The following is a 23,779-nucleotide window of genomic DNA, read 5'->3' on the forward strand; positions in this document are numbered from 1 at the left end:
CCAAGAACCTGGGCCATCTGCTGCTGCTTTCCTAGGACATAGCAGAGAGCTGGATCGGAAGTGGAGCAGCCGGGACTCCAACTGGCGCCCATATGGGGTGCTGGTACTGCAGGTAGCGCCTTTACCCACTATGCCATAGCGCTGGCCCCTCCCCCAACTTTTTAAGGAAACAAATGTACACGGATGAGAATTTAGAAACTGAAGATTTCCCTGTGCCGCGTGCTCACCACAACCCTTCTCCCTGACCTGTGCGTTCCTCCTTCCTTTCAGAAAACTCTGCCGGTTTCATGCCTGTGTTAGTGCTTTCTCTTTGTAATTTTTAGAAATTTATTTATTTATAATTAAATTTATTTATTTTCATTTATTCATTTATTTGTTTTCATTATTTAATTTATTTTCATTATTATGTCATTTTATTTGAAAAGCAGAGAGAGATGGTGATCTTCCATCTCTTGGTTCACTTCCCAGACGCCTATAACAGCTGGGGCTGGGTCAGGCTGAAGTCAGGAGTGAGGAACTTAACCCAGGTCTCCCTCATGGTGACAGGGACTCCTAGTACTGGAGCCGTCACCTGCTGCCTCCCAGGGTGGGCGTGAGCAGGAAGCTGGGTCAGACGCCAGCGAGCAGGGACTCAGGGCAGGCTCTCCAACAAGGGACAGTTTGAGCCCTGTGCCAGGTGCCTGCCCCACGCGAGACTCCCGTGGTTCTTAGCTTTAGAATGTTCCAGGACATGGGTGTCACATACCTTATCCAGCCAGTCTGACATATGGACTCGGCGGCTGTTTCTCGTGGCTTGCCACCACCCAAGGCACGTGGCACTTGAGTCGTGTCGCAGGTGTAGCTGGGGACCCGAGGGTACTTCAGAAGCTTCACTCAGAGCTCAGAGGTTTGCTTGGTGCAAAACAATGGAAGCCGTGCAGTCTCTCCGTGAGCTGTGGTTCTGCGAGCTTGTCCACATCCACATCCAGCGTTGGCATCGATGCCCAGAAGTCACGTGCACCTGTGTTTTGGCAGTGACCGTCGGCTCGCCTCGGAGTGCAGGCACCACCCCAATCAGCAACAGCCGGGATGCTCACTCTCTGCACCCAGCATCACCCGGGCTGCCCACAGCTGCCAGTCCGGACCGTGGAAACCAGTTTCTTGACACAGCTTTCGTGTGCATTTTCCCAGCGTGGACGGGGTTCAATACTTCGCCACGGCCTCTTGGAAGAGCCGCTGGGTGCCCTGTCTCTCCTCCGTCCAGCCAGGCGCCATGTGCATTTTCTATTAGGTGTCCAGCTTTGTCTTGGTGAATGAGAGGAAGCTTTGTGTACCGGGGGAGCGGGGGGGGGGGCTCCCGTCTTTTGTCCAGAATGCGAATCGCCTCCCCAACCTGGGTTAGGGCGCTTTTATTGTTGCTGCTCTGAGTGCTGATGGGAGAGCCACAGGGCGGGCGGGGTGGGGGGATGTCTCTGGCACAGGGTCCTGGAGGAGGAGGAGGCATGGGGGGTCCCCAGCATGGGCAGGGGTGGCCTGCAGGCAGGGGGAGCGGTCCCTGCGCTGTAAGGGGTGGAACGAGTATCCCCTGTGGGGGGGTTGAGGCCACGCATTGGGGCGAAGGAGATGGTGGTGGGGTTGTGTCCATAAAATAGCGAAAGCTGGAAGGCCGGGGGGTTTCCTGGGGCAGCAAGGGGGCGGCTGGAAGGGTGGTCCCTGGAACCGAGGCAGGGGCAGGAGGGAGCGGACGGCCCTGTCCCTGTGGTCTGCGATTCCGTGTTCTCTTTGCGTGCGTCAGTCACGGGGCAAACCGACAGCCCACACCACTTCCATCGGCCTTATCTCAGGCTCACACACCAGCCAGTGCTGCCCCTGCCCAAGTCACCCAGACCCCGGCTTGCATGCCCGCAAGGCCCTCTGGGATCACTGGAACTCATCCTGCACTGCCTCCCCTGCCCTGCCCACCTCACCCGTGGAGACCCCACTAAGCCCTACCCCCAGGGCCTGGCCCTCCCCCCACCCTGCCCACATCCTGGGGCTCCCCCTGTGGCCTTGTTCTCCCCTCCTCTTGGAGAGGCAATTGACACATCTTCCTTCAGCGTGGTTGCTAAATCCTGTGGCTGCACACGGGACCAGGAGGGCTTGTGGGACAGGGACAGGGACAGAGTACAGTAAAGTATGTGAGTGGTTAAATAAGCAAGCCTCCAGGAAGACTTCCCGGAGGAGGTGGGCTGGACAGGCTCTGAGGAATGCAGGAGCTCAGGCTGACAGGTGCAGGGGAGTGTGTGTGTGTGTTGGGCTGGAACAGGGCGGTCAGAACCCGGAAGCTGGAGGAAGATGTGCTCAGGTCAGTGTCCGGGGAAGGCGGGGCAGTGGATCCCATGGGTGCCTTGTGGATGTGGATTTTTATGCCCAGGAATGAGTTGACTTTGTGTTCAGTGTTCTGGGGGCTCACGGTGAAGGTGAAGTTTCGGGCATGTCGGACCCGCAGGGACCTGTGTCCACTCCGTGTTCAGCCCCGCCCCGCACCTGCTCCTCCAGCAGCCTCCTGGGCGCACCCATACCCGATTCTGCTCCGCAGCCCCTGGCACACATGCTCCCCACCTGGCTGGGTACCTTCTGCCTTCCCAAGAAGACCTGTCCTCTCTCTCGGAGCCTCCCTGCCCCAGGATCGGCGGCCCCCACTCCCCTCAGCCAGCTCTGACCTCGCAGGGGCGTTTGATTTGAAAAATGAACTCTTGAAGGCCAATGAAAGTCTTCCAAGGTGAAGCAGCAGCAGCCACGAGGCTGGAATGATTGGCCGTGGCATTGCTGCCTTTGAGCTGGGGCCCGAGCCGCGCACCCATGACCTCCAATCACACAAAATGCTTTTTTTTTTTTCCCTTTGGTATGGGGCGGGGCAAGGCAGGTCCGGCTATTCTAATAAAACTTGCCGGGATCACAGCCCCAGGTTCTGGAAATCTTAAATCCACTGCAAGGTCACAGCTGCTGCAGCCGTCTTGCGATGCAGCCTTTATGGTCGCCTAGAGGGTTCGTTACCTTTCCTGAGTGGCATCCGTGGCAGCAAGCTCCCATTCATGGGCACTTGCCTCATTCTTGTAACTCTGACCTGGCCCTGCGGCCTCCCCGGTGCTGGCTCTGGCTGCCCAGTGAGGACCCGCCCTGCACCCCCCCACTCCAGGGTGGAGAACCGAGGGGACCCTGGGTAAACTGCTTGAACAAGCATGCAGCGGCAGAGGGGCAGCTGGACAGGAGCCCGCCCAGGCAGTCAGAGGGTGGCAGCCATCACCCTGGGGTGGACCAAGGGCAGGGGGCAGTGGAGTTCCGGGGGCTTCTGCACCCATGGGGAGGCCTGCAGCGGGATGGACAGGGGTGGACTCGCGCCTTCATCCCTGGGCGCCGAGATCGCCACAGCTCCCTCCCCAGGTTCCCTGCACTGGTCCCCAAGGGCAAGGCGGGAAGTGGCAATGCTGGGAGCCTGGAAGCCTTTCCTGGGGAGAGGAGAGGAGGAGGCCATGGCAAGCCTCGGAGGTGGGCACTGGGTGGTTTCTGATGCAAGGGACGTGGGTGTTTGGGGGACACTTTCCCTTAGCAGCCTCATGAACCTTTGTTGTTGTTGTTGTTGTTGTAAGAGGAACTGGCGTGAAGGCAGAGAATGCATTTGGCTGCACCGTGAGCCTAGGGCCGGGAGGGGAGTGTCGCTCGCTCTATTGCCCGCCCCGCCCAGCTGCTGGAGCAGGTGCACCCAGCGCGAAGCGCGCAGCTGAGCAAGACCGGGGTCTGCGCCTGCTCTGTGATCCCGTGTGAGACGCCCGCATCTCTGGCCGCAGGTCCCCACCCGGTTTCTCTTCCAGAAGCACCACGGTCGGCCTCAGAGGTGCCTGGACCCGTCCGTCCTGCTAAGCAGAAGCCTTTGCTTCTCATTTCCTAAGGGGCCCGGGAAGGGCCGGGGAGTCCGACAGGATTGGACTCCCGAGGTCAGAGCGCCGTTCCTGGGGCTTGTTCCAGCGAGGGCTTCCTGCCTGCCTGCTTTCCAGTCCCGGTTCCCTCTGGAGAGAGGAGCTACAGGATTGCAGCTTCAGATGAGCCCAGGGGTTCACGCACCTGGGCCGTGCCCGGTCCTGCCTTCCGCATCACTCACACCTGCCTGCCGGTGCCAGGCACTCCAGTTAGGTCTCATAGACCACCCGGAGGGGCAGAGCAGGTGCCGGCATTCCATCTTCTCACGTTGGTGTGGGGAAACTGAGACACAGCACGGCCTGGGCTTGACTCTTGGGCTTCCCAGGGACAGCTCAGGTCAGACTTGAGCCTGGCTTTTGGGCTCCTTGTCCAGTGCTCTCTGCACACAAACTGTTGATGATGAGCCTTCGTGTACTTGGGCGCTCTGCCTCTCCCCTTGCCACTCCCACGTCCGACCCCTGAAGCTCCAGCTGTGGCCAATTCTAGGGGAAATTAATTCACTTTTAAAAAAAAGATTTATTAATTTATTTGAAAGTCAGAGTTATACAGATGATGGAGAAGAAGAGGCAGAGAGAGAGAGAGAGAGAGAGAGAGAGAGAGAGAGAGGTCTTCCATCTGCTGGTTTACTCCCCACTTGGCTACAATGGCCGGAGCTGCGCTGATCAGAAGCCAGGAGCCAGGAGTTTCTTCCAGGTCTCCCACGCGGGTGCAGGGGCCCAAGGACTTGGGCCATCCTCCACTGCTTTCCCAGGCCACAGCAGGGAGCTGGATCAGAAGTGGAGCAGCTGGGACTCAAACCGGCACCCATATGGGATTCTGGCACTGCAGGTGGCAGCTTTACCCGCTACGCCTCAGCACCGGCCCCAGAAATTAATTCACTTTGCAACAAGAGGAAGCTCTGTGCCTCTGCAAGAGGAGTGAGACAATATTTCCCTCTGAGACTCTCCGGGAATCCCACAACACTCCCCCTCCCCCAAAGCGTCCGCCTGTTCCTCTGCACTTCCTTAAAGGCCGAAGAAATGACCCTCTTGTGGTGAAATCTCCTCTTGGGACAAAGCGGGTGGCCCTTGCCTCACTGCCCGGGCGGCCACTTGTCCACCTCGTCACAGAGGCCAGCCCGGTGACACTTCTGGGCTGAGGAGCACACGTGTGTACCCTGATGCGCTTCCAGGGCGTGGCCGGGCCCTGTGAGGAGGGTCCTGGGTGCGCACGGCTCCTCCCACCTTTCCCGGAGGCTCTGCTTGTGAAGGAGTCACTCCCACAACAGCAGCAACTGGGGCTTTGGGCCAGGAAGAGACGACTGGGGTGAGCCTAGGACCACACCTCCTCCAGCAGGCCCTCCTGGGCTCTGTGCAGATGTGGGACCAGGAGCTGGAGGCCAGCCTGGGCCTCAGAGGAGGTCCCGGGAACGCAGGGTCACTGTGCTTGCCTTCCTGGGGGCTGATCCAGAGGGACCCCGTGCGCCCACTCTGCAGGGGTTTTGTGATGCCTCTGCCCTTAGGAAAAGCCCATGCTTAGCGTCACATTTCAGCCACTGGGGACTCGGCCCATGGCGCATTCAAATACGTGAAGTGTGTCGCTTATGACAAGGGCTAGCGGAAAAACGCTGTCCTGGGAGGGTGCAAGGGGAAGTGTTGCAGTGTGCAGCAGGCCGGAGGCCTGGCTCAGTCACCACCCAGGGATGACCCGAGGACCATGGCTCAGTCACTATACAAGGATGACCTGAAGACCATGGTTCAGTCACCACAGAGATGACCTAAGGGCCATGGCTCAGTCACCACACAGGGATGACCCCAGGGGCCGTGGATCAGTCACCTCACAGGGATGACCCGAGGACCATGGCTCAGTCACTATACAAGGATGACCTGAGGTCCATGGTTCAGTCACCTCACAGAGATGACCTGAGGGCCATGGCTCAGTCACCTCACAGGGGTGACCCCAGGAATCATGGCTCAGTTACCACACAGGGATGGCCTGAGGGCCATGGCTCAGTCACCTCACAGGGATGACCTTATGAGCCTGGCTCAGTCACTACACAGGGATGATCTGAGGAGCCAGGCTCAGTTACCACAAACAAATGACCCCAGGGCCCATGGCTCAGTTATCACACACAGATTACCCCAGGGGCTATGGCTCAGTCACCTCACAGAGATGACCTGAGGACCATGGCTCAGTTATCACACACAGATTACCCCAGGGGCTATGGCTCAGTCACCTCACAGAGATGACCTGAGGACCATGGCTCAGTCACGTCACAGGGATGACCTAAGGGCCATGGCTCAGTCACCTCACAGGGATGACCTGAGGACCATGGCTCAGTCACCATATAGAGATGACCCCAAGGGCCATGGCTCAGTCACCTCACAGAGATGACCTGAGGACCATGGCTCAGTCACCTCACAGGGATGACCGGAGGACCATGGCTCAGTCATCACAGAGATGGCCGCGGTGGCTCTTACTGGACACCTCTGTGCCCCAAGGCTTCCAGGTGGGAGTGTGAGTGTTAAAGCCACATCGGAGGCTGCCCCAAGGTGACAGTGACTGCACCCCCAGGGATGTCATGAGCATGAAATGGGGCCAAGAACGCCCTGAGGGCTGGGCATGGACTAAGGACTGGATCACGGTGATCTCCCATCCACTATCTCCCATCCACACCATTGACGAGTTTGTCAGAGCAGGCAAATGCGCCTGCCCCGCAGCCAGGCCAAACTGACTGCACGCACCGGACGGAACCGGTGCCCTGCTGGGGTGGCGGGAGCCCTGCCTCTGTGCACCTGGCCCGCATCCTTCTCTGAGCCCCAGTGCCTTCCAGGGTGCCCTGAGTCTGAGCACCTGCCAGCCCTCCCCACCTGCTCGCTGTCCCTGTGACCTTCACCCTGCCAGTTCACACCTCTGGGGCCCTTGGCTGCTCCTATGGGCGCCATCAGTTGGGTAATAATTACAGGAATGGCTCGCTGGGAAAGTTTTATGGTTAACACCCAACCCCTTCCCCCCAGCCCAGGCCCAGAGTGGAAATCAGTTAATGATTGTCCAGGACACTTCTCAATGAATGCAGCAGGAGGAACAGCACGCCCTCCCCGCGGTCACCTCCGGGGCACCGAGGCTGCTCCCTGCACCCCTACACCACCCCGTTCCTGCCTCTACTCAGTGTCGCAGGCCACCCCGCTCAGGCTGCCACCCTGCCTTGTCCTCCAGACCGGACGTTCCCTGGGGTCCCAAGCCAGTCCTCCCCCTTTTCTGGGACTCACCTCCTCCTGGAGCCCTCCCTGACTGCTCTAGGGTCCTCCTCTCAGCTCCTTGTAGCCCTCGGCACATCTGCTCAGTGCATCCTGTGTGTTAAGGCCCACCCAGGAGGGGACAGACAAACTGTAGGAGCAGCAGCAGAGGTCCCCGGAGGCCGAGGGGGAGGGGCCCGGCTGGAAGGGCCAGCAGGAATTTTCCAGGCAGCTGTGGCTGTGGGTAAGGACATCAGGGGCAGCAAGCATGAAGGACATGGGCAGGACCTGTCGTGTTGTGTGGGAGGCGCCTGTGAAACACCTGGTGGGCGTGGCCAGGAGGCACTGGGGCTGGCTGGCCGTGGCTGGGTGGGTCTGTCTCCTGGGAGAGACCAGGGTGGGGGAACCCTGGCCATCTGCTGTCTATCAAGAAGGCCCCTCCTCTGGCTTTGGGTTGCGTCTGCTCTCCCAGGCTGTGGGAAGCGAAGGAGCCGGGTATCCCAGGTGGTGCACCTGGGCACTCTGATTGAGAAAGCTGCAGGGGCGCCCAGCTAGCTGGTCCGGGTTCGGGGCATGACCCTGGGCTGCTGGCATGCATGGTTGGGTTGGGCCTCGCTGCCAGTGATTTTCCAGGCTCCTGTGTCCACTCCCACCCCAAATCAGACCCCAGATGCCACCTGGGCCTCTCCAGGGCGGGCAGCTTGGTGCCCACAAGGCAGCCCATCCTCACCGTGGCAGAGCCGCTGCCTGGGGTCCTGGTCCCGCCCGCAGGGGCTGCATGGTGTCCCTGGGCTCCGCCTTTCCCCACTCCGTGGCCCTGGGGCTGTCACAGGCTGGCCGCCTTATCGAAGTCCTCAAGTTTCTGATCAGATTAGAAGCTTGAGGCTCCGAGACAGGACCAAGCCTTCCCTGCGGTGGGCGGGGAATGACCGCCTTCGGGCATGCGGCCACCTTCCATCCACCCGGCAGGGACTCTGCCTCTTCCCAGCCTGGAGGGACATCCCACCTGTTGCACGCACCCTGGCGGCCCCGTGACTGGGTTGGAGCAGCCATCCTGGGCTCCAGCGAAAGCCAGTGCTGGCCCGTGGGCGCTGTGTCGTACTGGGTGGGAGGGGAGCCTGAGCTGGAACAAAGCACCTGCTGCTGTGGGAAAAAACAGAAAGATCACAGTTTGGCTGCTGGCTCTGCTGGGCCCAGCGCCGACCACGCCGGTGGGCTCTGCTTCCCTTAGCTACGGCCAGAGTCTCGGCGGCTCCACGGCAACCATATTCCACAGTCCCCCGCACCCCCCTGCTCTCACCTGATTGGACAGAGGGGCGTGGACCCAGGCCTCAGGCCTGTGTCCCTGTGGCTCTGACGTGCACCCAGAGCTGAGCGGCCGAGCACTGACCGTTCGGCTGGGACAGTGCTGAGCAGGGTCGCCAGGGGTCGCAGTGTCGCGTGGTACTGAAGTCAGTGTCTATTTTACCAAAATGCACTGAGGAGCGTGAAGCAGTGAATCAGAGACTGGTGTCTGGCACAGCGGTCAGGATGCTTCTTGGAATGCTCACACCCCATATCCGCGTGCCGGGGGTCAAGCCCCGGCTCTGTTCCCGCTTCCGGCTTCCTGCCAGTGCACACCCTGGGAGGCAGCAGGGGGTGTTTGGAATATTTGGGTCCCTGCCACCCACATGTAAGACTTGGATTGAGCTCCTGGTTCCTGGGGTTTAGAGTGAACCAGTGGATGGGAGATACCTCCCTCCCTCTCCCCCCACCCCCATATAAAACAAATTTGAAAAACAGACCAGTAAATCAAACACGTAATCATCTAAAGTATAAAACCATGTCAGGCGTGGTGGTTCGGCAGTTAGCCTGCAGCGTAGGACACCTACATCCCTTGTTCGAGTGCCTGGGTCCAGGTACCAGCTCTGCTTCTGCTCCCGCTTCCTGCTCATGCGCTCTGGGAGACAGCAGGTGATGGCTCAAGTGCTTGGGTCCCTGATACCCAAGTGGGTGACCCGGATGGAGTTCCGGGCTCAGGGCTCCAGCCTGGCCCTGCCCTGGCTATTGTGGGGTTTTTGGCAATGAGCCAAAAAATGAAATATCTCTGTGTATGTGTGCGTGTGTCAGTGTGCCTTTCAAATGCATAAAAATGGGCCGGCGCTGCAGCTCAATAGACTAATCCTCCACCTAGCGGCACTGGCACACCGGGTTCTAGTCCCGGTCGGGGCGCCGGATTCTTTCACAGTTGCCCCTCTTCCAGGCCAGCTCTCTGCTGTGGCCCGGGAGTGCAGTGGAGGATGGCCCAAGTCCTTGGGCCCTGCACCCCATGGGAGACCAGGAGAAGCACCTGGCTCCTGGCTTCGGCGGCAGCCATTGGAGGGTGAACAAACGGCAAAAGGAAGATCTTTCTCTCTGTCTCTGTCTCTCTCACTATCCACTCTGCCTGTCAAAAAAAAAAAAAAAAAAAAAAAAAAAAAAAAAAAAAAACAGAAAACTTGGAAAAAAAGATATAAATAAACATAAAAGTATCTTATCAGAGAAATAAAATGAGTGAATCTATATATTTGAAACATGCAAAATTTAGTCAGGAAAAGACTGAAGAGGAGATATTATTTGTTTCCATGAAGGCAGAATCTTAAAAATCAAGGCACGTTGGCTGTACGTGTTTTCTAGAAAAGCTCTCCCCGACTCCAGTGGGGCTGGGCACGGGGCGGGGATGCGTGGCGTGCGGCTGTGTTTTCCGCTAGTGCAGCTCTCGGCCTTTGTTTACAAGGAGCCGCTGTTTGTGTCTCCAAAGCATTTCCGGTTACTCTTGAGGTCGTGTTTGCCTGCATCGGTTTCTAAACCGTGGCGCTGGTATTCCGCGTGTTAGGAAAGCCGGCCGATGGAGGGATCGTGATTCTTGCAACAGTGGTTGGCTTTGTCTGCCGCCACGCGACGTCCATCAAGATGCTGTTAGCATCTCCTTTCCCAAACATATACGGACGTGGAGCAGTGAGTGCAGGGCACTAACACGCCTGCTTGGGAGCCTGCAGCCAGTGTCATTGCACACATGCCCTGATCCAGTCTCCTCATCCCGGCTGGATTCGGAGGAAGCAGACATCGTATCATGTCATTTGTAGTTATCCTGAGTATACATTTTAAACAGAAGACCACTTTAAACCATGTAACCACAGTGCCTTTACTCCACTGGGTGAGACAACGGGAAAATGCAAACATCGAAACTTTATAACGAGGAGTTAGAAATTCCCTCTGCTGGTTCCCCCTCCTAAATGGCTGCAGTGGCTGGGGCTGGACCAGGCAGAAGCCAGGCACCAGGAACTTCGTGCCAGTCTCCCGTGTGGGCTGCAGGGACTCTAGCACCTGGGCCATCAGCTGCTGCTTCCCAGGCTCATTAGCAGGGAGCTGGATCAGAAGTAGAGTCGCTGGGACTTGAAGCAGCGCTCTGATTTGGGATGCAGGCTGTGACTTAGAGCACCGTGTGGATTTCCAAGCCTTTCCTGGGTTCCCACGCTCGGTGGCCCCAGGATTCTCCCGGGGAGGGGCGGGGCCTGCCTGCATCTCCATCAGCCACCCAGGATAACGCTGTGGCCGGCACACAGCCAGCATCCTGTGTAGGCTGGCTGTGTAGACTGCTGACGGCCTCGCCAGTGCTGTCAGCATGGGGCACCCTCACCTACCTCCACCCTCGCCACCGTGAGGATTCAGGGGGCCCTTCAGGCCTTGGGCTCTGGGAAATGGGGTGGCTTTCCCGAATGTATGAGGTGTTAAGCTTTAAGATTTGGTCCCCAGCTACCCTGAGCAGGGTAACCCTAAGTCACTGTGCCCCTGAGCCAGCAGGGGGTTGGGGGGAAGGTGGAGGAAGGCTGGGGCTGTAGTGTCTCAGGTGAGTATACAAGGAAATGCCAACATCTGCACCCCCCACCCCCCGGCTGGGCTGGCACCATTGATGCTTCCTGGCCTGGCCGAGGCACAGGACTGATTCACTGGCTTCCATTTGAAAGCATTGTTGCTCTGGTTAAACAATAAAAATTAAAAATAAGGGGTTGACATTGTGGCGTAGCAGGTAAAGCCACTGCTTGTGACACTAGCATCCCATAAGGGCACTGGTTTGTGTCCTGGCTGCTCCACTTCTGATCAGCTCCCTGCTAATGGTCTGAGAAAGCAGCAGAAGATGCTCCAAGTGCTTGGGGCCCTGCACCTGTGTGGGAGACCCAGAAGAAGCTCCTGGCTCCTGGCTTCGGATTGGCGCAGCTCCAGCTGCTGCAGCCATGTGGGGAATGAACCAGAGAATGGAAGCCCTCTCTCTCTCTCTCTCTCTCTCTCTCTCTCTCTCTCTCTCTCTCTCTCTCTGCCATGGAGAGCACTTTGGCGATCCACCTCCTGTTTTTCCTCTCCATAAATACAGGCAGTCAAATGTAATGCAGCTTTATACAGAGGGCATTACAGGACCTACACTGCTCAGGAACATGCTCTTTCTAACAAATTGTCACAGCAGTCAGCACACACCTGCAACATTTGTGGTGGCCACGTGGTACACGTGTGCATGGACACACTGTAACTGCCGCCCCTCTGGTGCCCAAGTTTGGGTTGTTTGGTGTTTTCCTCTGCAGTGTGGCAGCGTGTCATTCAACCATGCAGCCTTTACAGATGTGCAATAATCTCCTAGCGGTAAACATTTAGAAGAGCTGGGATAACAAGGAGAAAGAAAAGAAAAAAGGTTCGTTTCACTTAAAGCCCGCTAAAGCCAAGCTGGAGGTCACCATGGCAACCTCTTCCCATCCTTGCACACCAAGCGCTGTTAGCTGTGGCTGCTGCTCCCAGGGAGGTGGATCAGGCCGGGGGTAGCCCGCTGTCTGGGAGCAGTTTTATAAACCGAGGGAGGGACCGGGGCGGGGGGGCGAGGAGAGAGCATCAAAGCAGGACTGAGATGGTTGGGGGCGCTGCTGGTCACCTGCTGAGTACACGTGGCTTTTCCTTCTCCCCAGAGCCGTTGGTACCTGTGTTGTCCTCAGTAGGTAATGAAAGATCAGAGACGGGCCGTCTTTCCAAGGCACTCAGGGAAGCAGTGGATGGAGCCGGGGCGATGCCCTCCTCCATGTTTCCACAGAAGCCTGTGGCTCTAACCGCAGTCCCGCCCTTGGCCGTGCTGGGTGGCAGCTCTTACTGCCCATCCCCACCGCACCTCAGGCTCTTATGGGATAGAGCCATCATACCCACTTTTCCATCCCCATATCCTGCCAGAACCTTGGGTGTATCCTAGGTACTCAGTAAGTGCATAATAAATGATCCTGCAAATTCCCACCCCTCTCTCCATTTCTGCAGCCCCAGAGCAGGGACAGGTGCCCAGCCCCCTGCCACTCCCTTGCCTCTCACAGCACCTGTTCCCACCCCCCATCTCCCTAAAGCTGGCCCTCTCCTCCCTCCCCAACCCTCCCCCCATTTCCCACCCCTGCTGGCCAGGGAGCCCAGGGCTCTGGGGGGCTCCTGCATCCTCTCCCTCCCCAGCCTTCTTGTGCCCCACCATCCCTGAGCCCACCCGCTCCTCCTTGGGCCCGGCTGCCTGTGTCCCCTCTGATGGGCACCTCAGGTGCTCGCTGGGCTTTGAACCTCCCCACCCTTTGCCTCCCAGATGAATCTGGGACCTCCGCTTCTCCTCCAAGACCCTGTTGCATGCTTTCAGCTGCAAATCTGTACAAATCAAACTCTACTGCCCTGGTCTGCTGCGCTTCCTCCTGCAGCGTCATTTCCCAGCCCCGGGGGTGGCGATCTGTCCCTGGGAGCACACACCTAACAGTTCGTGGCCAGGGCGCCTGCCAAGCCCGGCAGGAGTGGTAGGGCTACAGCCTTGCTCTGGACGGCAGCCTGGTCCCCACATGCAAATTCAGGCCAGGGCTGTCGGTATTCAGACTGTCAAAAGGAACTGGGAACGGTTGGGGATCCCTTGGCATTTTAATATTGGTCCTGCTTTATTTGGTTTTGCTTTTCCATTTTTTTTTAAAGATTTATTTATTTATTTGAAAGGCAGAGTTACAGAGAGGCAGAAGCAGAGAGCGAGAGAGAGATGTCTTCCATCTGCTATTTCACTCCCCAAATGGTCACAACCGGGGGAGCCACGCCAATCTGAAGCCAGGAGCCAGGAGCTTCCTCTGGGTCTCCCATGTGGGTTCAGGGGCCCGAGCACTTGGGCCATCTTCTACTGCTTTCCCAGGTGCATTAGCAGGGAGCTGGGTGGGACGTGGAGCAGTCCCACGTGGGATGCTGGTACTGCAGGCGGCGACTTAACCTCCTATGGCACACTGAAGCCCCAGTGCGTTCTCATTAACCAGTGCTCACAGCTGGCATTGGGGTTCACTCTGTGTTGTGCCTTCTGGGGCTTTGACGGATGCGTGATGCCGTGTGTCTGCCATCACATGGTCATGAGATTGTTTTCAAACACTGCAGAAGCCTGAAGTCTCCATTTTGCACACTTTCCTCCCACAGTGCCCCTCCTCTCCCCTCTCTGCGCTCCTCAGAGCTTCTGTCCCTCCTGTCTACCAGGCTGTGGCTCCCGGAGGTCCTCGGGACTTAGAAGTCCCAGGACCCCCCATGCCAGGGCCCCAAGAGGTTTTGGGATGCACAGACCACATGAGGTCACAAGAGGTGTCCCGGCCAGTGCCCTGCTGGAGGGAGGAGGGCTGAGGACGCCTGAGTCCCTAGGCAGAGCGGCCCAGGGCGGAAGGGAGGAGCCGCCCCAGGGAGTGCCTGACTTGGGGTCTCATGGTTGGAACTTGTCCCCCAGAGCCCCATTGCAACTGCTGTGAGAGTGGGTAGGTCATGAGGGCAGAGGGATGTTCATGTCATTGTGGCGGTGGGTTAGTTATCATGAAAACGGGTTAGTTATCATGAGAGTGGGTCAGTTACTGCAGGAGTGGGTTAGTTACTGTGGGAGTAGGTTACTTAGCATGAGTGGGTTAGTTACTATAGGAATGGATTCGTTATCACAAGTGGCTTAGTTACTGTGGGAGTGGGTTAGTTATGGCAGGAGTGGTTTGTTAATGTGAAAGTGGGTTAGTTATCACAAGAGTGGGCTAGTTATTACCAGAGTGATTTAGTTATCATGAAAGTGGATTAGTTACTGTGGGAGTGGGTTAGTTATTGTAGGAGTGGTTAGTTATGGCAGGAATGGATGAGTTACTGTGGGAGTAGGTTAGTTATCATGGGAGTGGGTTAGTTATCATGAGAGTGGGTTGTTTATCATGTGAGTGGGTTAGTTATCACAAGAATGGGTTAGCTATTGAGAGCAGGTTAATTATCATGAGAATGGATTAGTTATGGGAGTGGGTTAGTTATTGAGAGAGTGGGTTAGTTATTGAAGGAGTGGGTTAGTTATCACAGGAGTGGGTTAGTTATTAAAAGTGGGTTAGTTATTGCAGGTGTGGGTTAGTTATCTAGAGAGTGAGTTAGTTATTGTGATAGTGGGTTAGTTATTGAGGGAGCAGGTTAGTGATCACAGGAATGGGTTAGTTATCTAGAGAGTGGGTTAGTTATTGAGGGAGTAAGTTTGTTATTGCAGGAGTGCTTTAGTTATTGAGAGAGTGGGTTAGTTATTGAGGGAGCGGGTTAGTTATTAAGGGAGCGGGTTAGATATCAAGGGAGTGGGTTAGTTATTGAGAGAGCAGGTTAGTTATCGAGGGAGTGGGTTAGTTATCAAGGGAGTGGGTTAGTTATTGAGAGAGCAGATTAGTTATCGAGGGAGTGGGTTAGTTATTGAGGGAGTGGGTTAGTTATCGTGGGAGCAGGTTAGTTATCGTGGGAGCGAGTTAGTTATCATGGGAGTGGGCTCCCGAGTAAAGGATGACTTTGGCCCCCTGCCTGCCTTGTGCCTGCCCCCCTCCCCCTACACCTGGTGCCTCTGCCCCGGCTCCATGCAGGCCCTCGCTCGGGACCTTCCCAGCCTCCGCAATGCTGTCTCCTGTGTGATTCCTCAGCCTCAGGCTCTCCGTGACAGCAGCATACCTCGACCAAGCCAGGGTCTCGAGCTCTCCTGCTCCAGGGCCCCCTTCTTCCCATGAGCACCCTGAGCCCAGAGAAGGCAGGAGAGTGCACCCAAGGCCAGAGCTCTGCTTGGCAGAGCTGGTGCCTCCTGCCTCTCACCACCCACGCTGAAGGGGGCAGCCCTGCCACAGCCCCTGCTTCTTGACAAGGGGCCAGTCGGTGGGCGTGCCCAGTGTGGGCCCAAGCCCCGCACCCCAGCAGGGCAGGTGTGGCTGGCAAGCCTGTGTGCGGGCTGGGGGCAGGTAGGGAAGGAGGTGGAGGCACACTGGGGGCCACACACTCCACCGTCCCTGTGCCTGCTTGCCCACAAAGCAGCCTCCTCCAGGAAGCCTCTGAGCCAGCTAGCCCGGGAAGGAAATTAAACTCTCATCTCCTCACCCCCAAAGCAACCCTGGGCTCCCTCCCACCCCACTGGCACATACTCCCCCAATTCTGTCCCCCAGACAGCCCTAACAAGCTGCCCACTTTCCGTCTGCAAAGGAGTCCAGGCAGGTGACGGGCCACACACAGCCACCCCCTGGCCTTGGCCCCAGCTGCACCTGCTGCAAGCTGTGCCCTCTTCCCCACCCATGCTGAGACTCCCTGTGGGAGTGGGAGTGGAATAGACCCTAACCCTCTGCATGCCCCAGCCATGAAGGTGGCCCTGCCCGATGCTTCCTTTCAACCTTGCTTCTACTGCCCAGGTGGCATCTGAGCCCTGGGTTGGCTGGCCTGCGTGCCTCCCCCATCCTGCGGGGAGCTGCCCCCAGGCTCAGTAGGGTCTGCCTGGCTCCTGTCTTCCATGGTTGGATGGACAGAAGGACAAACGAATGCATGGGCAGCCTCTAAGCAGAACAGCCAGCAGGTGTCTATGGAGGGTGTTATAGAAAAAATAACCCAGGTCCTGTCTTCAAGGAATCTCAATCATTTTGCACCTTAAAGAATCAGACAGTGACTCCTAAACCAGCTGATGATAGTGATTCCTGTACCTGCAGGCTGAGCTCTCTGCAGAGCCCGAGCAGCTGATGAGGTGGGCTGGGAGACCAAGGCGGACAAAGTGAAGCCGCAAGTTCACGGGCACCGGCTGGTGAGTGGAGAGGCCTGGCCTGAAACCCAGATCTGTGCCACCAGAAGTCTGGTTTTAGCTACCCGCTTGCTACAGCTGGGGAGGGGAGGAGAGAGCAGTGGGAGGAGAGACCGTGGAGGTACCCTCCTGGAGGAGGAGGTCTGCGGGCTTGGCCTGCAGTGGTGGGCTGCCACAGGGTAGACAGGGCTTGGGACAGGCCAGAAAACTGGCCACTGTGGGAGTCCAGGGGATGGGGCTGGGGGGTGGCCCGTGGCCGTGACCTAAGCCTGTGCTCACACGGGGTGGCCCACGGTGACACGTGCTGGCGTGCGCAGGGCAGAGCTGGGTCTGCAGGGAGAACCGGGACCAGCTGGTCGCCCTGGGCGTGGACTTTTGTAGTATCAGAGAGCAGGGCCAACCCAGCCTGCAGAGCCGGCTTCTCCCTCAGCGCACAGGCCGAGGGGCACCCCACCCAGCCAGTGGGGCCGGTTCCCAGGGCAGGAACACTCCCTTCATTCATCGATGGCCGACAGGATTGCTCCCCCCACTGAGAGCTGACCCAGGGACTCCTGCCCTGGACCTCAGATGCTGTCTGGGCATCAGGTTACCCTGTGGGTGCGGCTTGGCTCACAGGAAATTGAATGAGAGCCATGGTCCATGTCCCTGGCACACACACACTCACAGACATGCACACCTAGACCCATGCACACACACTTAGTTTTACCCATAATTCCTTGCTTCCCACACACACACCTAGGTCTCACCATGGATTTCCTCGAACCCTCCCGAGTGTGGTCTTTGTTGCCCTAGCAGCGGTGGTAAACACAGCTGCATTCTTTGTAGTTTGACAAACCACGTTCCCTTCCTGTGTGTCACTGCCTCCTCCCAGAGCCCTGGCCAGGCAGGAGTTAACATGATTTTACCAGCGGCAGAAAATGCAAGTCAGGTGGGATTGCTCAGTCAAGTTCATACCTCAGAGGGCAGACTTGAGCCTGGCTACCCTGAGACCCGAACCCCGGGTGCCCCCGGCCTGTCTACCTCTTCAGAGCATCCTCCAAGCCCTGGCAGCCCAAGGAGTGTCCGCTGTGTCGGCGAAGCCACTCAGCTCTCTGGATACCTGGCAGCCTTGGTCCCCCCCCCCCCCCGGCTCCTGAGACGCCCCGTGCGTGCCCTAATCCAGACGGGCGACTGTGACATCAGCACACTGTTTCAAGAGTCTTTGTGCCCTTCGATAAGAAAAAAAATAACCTTTTGTAATAAGCCAGTTTGCACATAAACGCATACGAGGGATCTTCAGCAAGTACGTGGGAATCCAAACATGTAGTTTACAAAAGTCCTTTGCACCCAAACGAGCCTATGTTTTAGCTCCGTTTTTCCGCCGACATTCTGGAAGCTCGCGCCTATGTAAAGTAAGAAACAAAATACGTAACAGACACAACAAATATCCACAGAACTGCGCGTCCCTGTATGCAGCTACACCTACACACTGATCTTTTGTGTTCTCTTTGCTGTCCCTGCCTCTGTGTTTGGAGCTGCTGGTTGTGTCTTTCTAAATGGATTTCATGATCTATTGAGAGGTTGGGACCTGCAGTTTGGAAAACCCTGCATGGACAGACATAATCACCCTGGCTCTCGTGAATGGAGAAGCTACCTGGGAGTTGTCTGTCATTCTACTGAAGGGGGTGTTTGATGCCGGCTGCAGCCAGGCTGGTGTGCAAGTATGTGCCACTGGGCTCTGGGGTGACCGCAGCCATCCTGTGAGTCGGCTCTTTCTCCCTGGGTGGATTCGGGCATGGGCTCTGGCAGGGTGGGGCTGCTGTTCTCGCAAGCCTTATTGAGCGGCTTTGCATTTCTTCCCACGGTTAGCTACACACCTTGTTTAAATCCTTTTTTTTAAAAAAATTAATTAGGAATCAGTATGGCGCAGCGGGTTAAGCTGCCTCGTGTGATGTGGACATCCCATACTGGTTTGTGCCCTGGCTGGTTCAAGCCCTGGATGCTCTACTTCCGATCTAGCTCCCTGCTTCTGTGCCCGGGAAAGCAGCAGAGGAGGGCCCAACTACTTGGGCCACTCAGGTGGGAAACCCGGATGGAGATTCTGGCTCCTGGCTGCAGCCTGGCCCAGCCCCAGCCATTGTGGTCATTTGGGGAGATAACCAGCAGTGGAATATGTTTCTGTCTTTCCCTTTCCCTCTGTTGCTCTGCCTTTCAAATACATAAATGAAAAAATTAATTTATTCAAGAGGCAGAGAGAGAGATGTCCACCCACTGGTTCACCATCTAAATGCTTTCAGTGGCAGGGAGCTGGGAGCCAGGAACTCAGTCCAGGTCTCCCACGTGGGCGGCAGGAACCCAGTTATGTGAGCCGTCACTGCTGCCTCCCAGGGTCTGCATTAACAGGGAGCTGGAGTCAGGAGCCAGGTCTCAAACCCAGGCCCTGCAGTATAGGGTGCAGGTTCCTTCCCCGCTACGCTGGCGTCTGCCCCCAGACCTTGTTTAATGCTGACCTTGCCAGTCCTCGATGAGTGACCCCAGGTGAGTTATTTCCTACCTGAGGCCCCCATCTGTAAAATAGGTAGAGGTGCCGGCGCTGTGGCATAGTGGGTAAAGCTGCCGCCTGCAGTGCCGGCTTCCCAGTCGGGTGCCAGTTTGAGTCCTGGCTGCTCCACTTCTGATCCAGCTCCCTGCTAATGTGCTCGGGAAAAGCAGTGGAAGATGGCCCAGGTGCTGGGCCCTACCACCCATGTGGGAGACCCAGAAGAAGTTCCTGACTGTGGATTGGCACAGCTCCAGCTGTTGCAGTCATCTGGGGAGTGAACCAGTGGATGGAAGACCTCTCTCTCTCTGTCTCTCTCTCACTGTCTAACTATGCCTGTCAAATAATAAGACCTGTCTCTCTCTCTCTCTCTATCTCTATCTCTCCCTCTTTGTCTCTATAACTCTGCCTTTCAAATAAATAAACAAACAAACAAATAAATAAATAAATCTTAAAAATAAAAGCAGAAGCAAGGTTCTTAAAAAAACAGGGAGAAAGGCGGGTTGTACTAATTTGTGCTTCTCCGTGTAGGGGCGTTTTTGCGGCAACAACATTCATATAATATATTTTGGGGGAATATTTGGAGGAAATATTTTTTGTATCAAAGTAAACATAGTTAAATTATGGAGCAGACTTCCAAACTCCCACATTTTTTCAACACTTTGTGTGTGTGTGTGTGTGTGTGTGTTTTTAAATATATTTCACGTGCCGTGTATTCTTTGAGCCACTTGTAAGTGTGTGATTCAGTGGCATGGACATTTCAAGTGTTGTGCAACTGTCACCACAATGTTTTCATCATCCCGAGTGGGAACCACGTACCCCTTGCATAACAACTCCTCATTCCCACACCCACCTGGCCCCTGCCCTGGGCCCCTGGGGCCTCCACACTACTTCCTGTCTTCGACTCTGCCTGTGCTGCGCATCTCATCAAAGCACAGTCACCCAGCATCTGTCCTTTGGTGTGTGGCTCATGTCACTTAGCCTCGTGTTGTCAAGGCTCACCCGTGAGGCTTGTGTCAGAGTTTCATGCCTTTTCAAGGCTGAATAGTATTCCATGGTGGACGTGTGGGCTCTGTGCTCCTTGTCTGACATGCTGGGACAGGAAGTATTTCAGCCTTTAGAGTTTCTCAGAGTTTGGGATGTTTGCATGGAATTTACCGGATGAACTTCCTACTCCAAAAATCCCAAATCTGAAAGGAGTCTCGGTGCTGAGGCTTAGTCTGTACCGCGTGGATCCTGGGGCTTCCTCCTTCATGAATGCCGCTTCCGTCAACCTGGGCTTCTTTGAATTCTTTCTTTCTTTATTATTATTTGACAGGCAGAGTTAGACAGTGAGAGAGAGAGAGACAGAGAGAAAGGTCTTCCTTCAGTTGGTTTACCCCCCACATGGCTGCTACAGCAGGCGCTGTGCCCATCCGAAGCCAGGAGCCAGGTGCTTCTCCTGGTCTCCCATGCAGGTGCAGGGCCCAAGCACCTGGGCCATCCTCCACTGCCTTCCCGGGCCACAGCAGAGAGCTGGACTGGAAGAGGAGCAACCGGGACTAGAACCTGGCACCCATATAGGATGCCGGCGCTGCAGAGCCGCAGGCAAAGGATTAGCCAAGTGAGCCATGGCGCCGGCCCCTGAATTCTTTCTTTATAGCTAGCAGGGAAATCTGGGGATGGATAATTCCGTGTCTGTCTTCTTGAGAAAGCATCACGGTGTTCCACACTGATTGGGCCATTCTAAAATCCCAGGAGCAAGGTTTCAGTGTCTCCACATCCTTGCCAGCGCTTACCTTCTGAGTCTTTGGCTGGGTTGGTTTGCTTTTGATCCTGGCCGCACTGTGTGATGTGAACTGGTGTCCCACTGTGGCTTGGATTTGCATTTTCTGAATGACTGCTTGTCCTGGGCCCTTCCTAATCTTCTTTGTGAGTCTCTTGCTCAGTTTTGAATGGGGTTGTAGGAATTATTTATACATTTTGGATTTTACTTTCTTATTGAACATTTCATTTGCAAATTTCCCATTCTGCGGGCCGTTTTTTCAGTCTTTGATAGTGTCCTTTGATGCACAAAAGCTTTAAATTTGGATCGCGTGCATTTTTAGGGAAGACTTATTTATTTATTTGAAAGGCAGAGAGACAGAGGAATCTTCCATCCATCCGCTAGCTCACTCCCCAGGGTTGGGCCAGGCCAAAGCCAGGAGCCGGGAGCTCCATCCAGATCTCCCAGGTGGGACAGCAGGTGCCCACGCCATCTGCTGCTGCTTTCCCAGGTGCATTGGCAGGAAGCCAGATCAGAAGCAGAGCAGCCGGGACTCACACCAGCGCTCTGAAGTGGGATGTTGACATTGCAGGTGGCAGCTTAACCCTTGCAGCACAACACTGCCCAGATCACGTGCATTTGTGAAGGTAAAACCGGGGCTGAGGGTGAGTGGGAACTCCCCACTGGGCTCCTCTGCCCTCCCACGGAGCGCGTACGACCCCTGGTGGTGGGGAGGCCTGGGAGCAGCGCCCTCTGGCACAGGGATGACCCTGTCCCCTCCGGGCCTCTGTGCTGTGTGCTGTCCACATGAGGGAGGAGGGCAGACAGGAGCCGCAGAGGAGGGAGGCAGGCAGCAGTGCGACCACGTGGGGCCTGCCTGAGGGACAGGCCACTCCCTAGCTGGCGCTCTGTTCCCCTTGTCCAGCGTGCTCGGACCCACACCTCACCGGCACCAACTGAAGAAGCCAGGCCCTTGCCACTGCCCCACCACACCCAGGAGGCTGAGGCCTCACCGTTACGACCAAAGGGAATTTGCTTCTTGGTGAGCAGAAAGCAAAGCCTTCACCACGAGGAGTTATCACACAAGTAATGTTTGAATGTCTCTGACCTGGGTGGCAGGGGCCAAGCACCCGGGCCATCTGCTGCTGCTTTTCCAGGTGCATTGGCAGGGAGCTGGGTCAGGAGCAGAGCAGCGGGAGCCAAACCGGCTTAACCCCCTGCCCTACAACACCGGCCCCAGCCTTTTCTGTTAAGTAAATATGTTGGGTATCTTTGTATTTTCTAAACCTGGTGCTTAATTCATTCTGTAAGGAACTGCTAATTTGTTTGGATTCCTAATAATGAGCCATGTTTTGGACTTTCTCATTGGGAAAATAGTACATGAGGTTCCGTTTGGTCACCTTACACTTAGACATGTTCAGCCTGAGCTAGATCTAGGGTGGATGATGTTCGCTGGGGCAGGGACCCCCAGGGGTATGGCTAGAACCCGAGCCTGAGAGGTGTGATGGGCCTGGGGCAGCTCTCCCCTCGGGTTAACTTAGCTGTGGTTGAATCTGCGAGTCTCAGCTTGAGAAGCCCTGGTGGTGGTCTTGCTGATTTTTCCTTTGTTCCCCAAACAATTCCAGAAACCAGCAAAATGTTCTTGAGAGGGTATCCTCCTCCTCCCATGGTTTTGTTTTTAGCTTTTTTTTTTTTTTTAAGTGTTTTAAATGGGATCTTATGTGGCACCCACTGTGGGGTTGAACTCTTAGCAGAGCTGTACATTGTGTCTTTTTTTAAAGATTTTATTTATTTATTTGAGAGGTAGAGTTACAGACAGTGAGAGGGACAGACAGAGGCAGAGAAAGGTCTTCCTTCCGCTGGCTTATTACCCAAATGACCACAACGGCCAGAGCTGCACCAATCTGAAGCCAGGAGCCAGGAGCCTCTTCCAGGTCTCCCACGTGAGTGCAGGAGCCCAAGGACTTGGGCCACCTTCTACTGCTCTCCCAGGACACAGCAGAGAGCTGGACTGAAAGAGGAGCAGCTGGGACTATGGGACCATGTGGGATGTTGGTGCTGCAGGCGGAGGATTAACCTACCGCGCCACAGTGCCGGCCCCTACATAGTGTTTTGATTTTGGAGCTCTTAGAGATCCTTTTGTTTTAGTCAAGCTTCTTTCTAGACTTCTGCAGAGAGACAACACACCAAGCTGCTATTTGAGATACTGGGAATTGCCCTCTGGTTTGAAAGCATTTTCGGAATGAAGAGCTTGGCTTGGACGGAAAGAGACCAGCAGGACCCGGGTATTAATTCTGTGTTCCATTCCATCTGCAGTGGGTCATAATACACACAGTGCATGAACCAGTGGCCGAGCTCAGAGACCTTCCATGACGGGCTGTGGGTGAGTCAGAGTTCTTGATAAACATATAAAAGTTCACATTTGAGATGCAAAATAACAACACATTTATTTCTTTGACTAGAAGGAAAGCATGTTGCGAAAACCCTCCTGCTTTTTGTTTCGAAAAGATCTATTTATTTGAAAGGCAATACCGTAGAGAGAAAGAAGGGAGACAGAGACAGAGAGAGATCTTCCATCCACAGGTTCACTCCCCAGATGGCTACAATGGCCAGGGCTGGGCTAGGCCAGGCCAAAGCCAGGTCTCCCATATGGATGGCAGGGGCCCAAAAACTTGGACCATCATCCACTGCCTTCTCAGGAGTATTGGCAGGAAGCTGGATCAGAAGCAAAGCAAGTGGGGTTCCGACCTGCACTTGGATATGGGACATTGGCCTTGTAAACAGTGGCTTAATCCACTGCACCACTATACTGGCCCCCCACAAAAACCTCGTACTGTGATACTTCAGAGTCAAGTGTGGTCTTAGCTGAGCGTGCGTCTCAGTTTCATTCATCGCTTAGCATCTGGGTCATAAACGTCATTCCATAGTTTCCATCTTCCCTCAGTTGGGAGGAGAAGTAAATGCCTGTGCGTTGTATGCGGGCTCAGTTCCCTTTGGCCGAAGTTGATTCTCTTAAAAAGAAACTGACACCTCTGGACTGTGGTCCTTCTTGAAGTTGGGGGAGACTTGCTGTCTTCCCTGCAGTCCAGAAAGCCAAGCACACGTCCTCTAGTTATGTCTGGGGCGGAAGTGCCTCTCTCACCTCTTAGCCTCCACCACAACCCTCACTCCCTAAAACAAAGACTCTGGGTGCCTCAGCCCACTCGGGGGCTCCTGCAACAAAATGCCACAGCCCCCCCAGGAGGAGGGGGCTTATTTATGCACAGTGGCAATGCACTCCCCAC

General features: G+C 55.9%; 1 protein-coding gene across 6 annotated transcripts in view; it reads left to right on the plus strand.

Annotated features, from left to right (window-relative positions):
• PAQR5 (progestin and adipoQ receptor family member 5) overlaps window positions 1–23,779 on the plus strand; it is a 72,419-nt gene that overhangs the window by 9,182 nt on the left and 39,458 nt on the right. The window contains exons 2-3 of one of the 6 annotated variants that reach the window (XM_051836633.2): window positions 16,145–16,236; window positions 22,812–22,878. The exons of 3 other annotated variants lie outside the window; for them this stretch is intronic. The gene's annotated coding sequence lies outside the window, so the exon portion shown is untranslated. The remainder of the gene's footprint in view (window positions 1–16,144; window positions 16,237–22,811; window positions 22,879–23,779) is intronic. 2 more of the 6 variants (XM_008249811.4, XM_051836634.2) reach the window with 2 other exon arrangements.

Source organism: Oryctolagus cuniculus, chromosome 12 (genome assembly GCF_964237555.1).
Source record: "Oryctolagus cuniculus chromosome 12, mOryCun1.1, whole genome shotgun sequence".
Taxonomy (NCBI): domain Eukaryota; kingdom Metazoa; phylum Chordata; class Mammalia; order Lagomorpha; family Leporidae; genus Oryctolagus; species Oryctolagus cuniculus.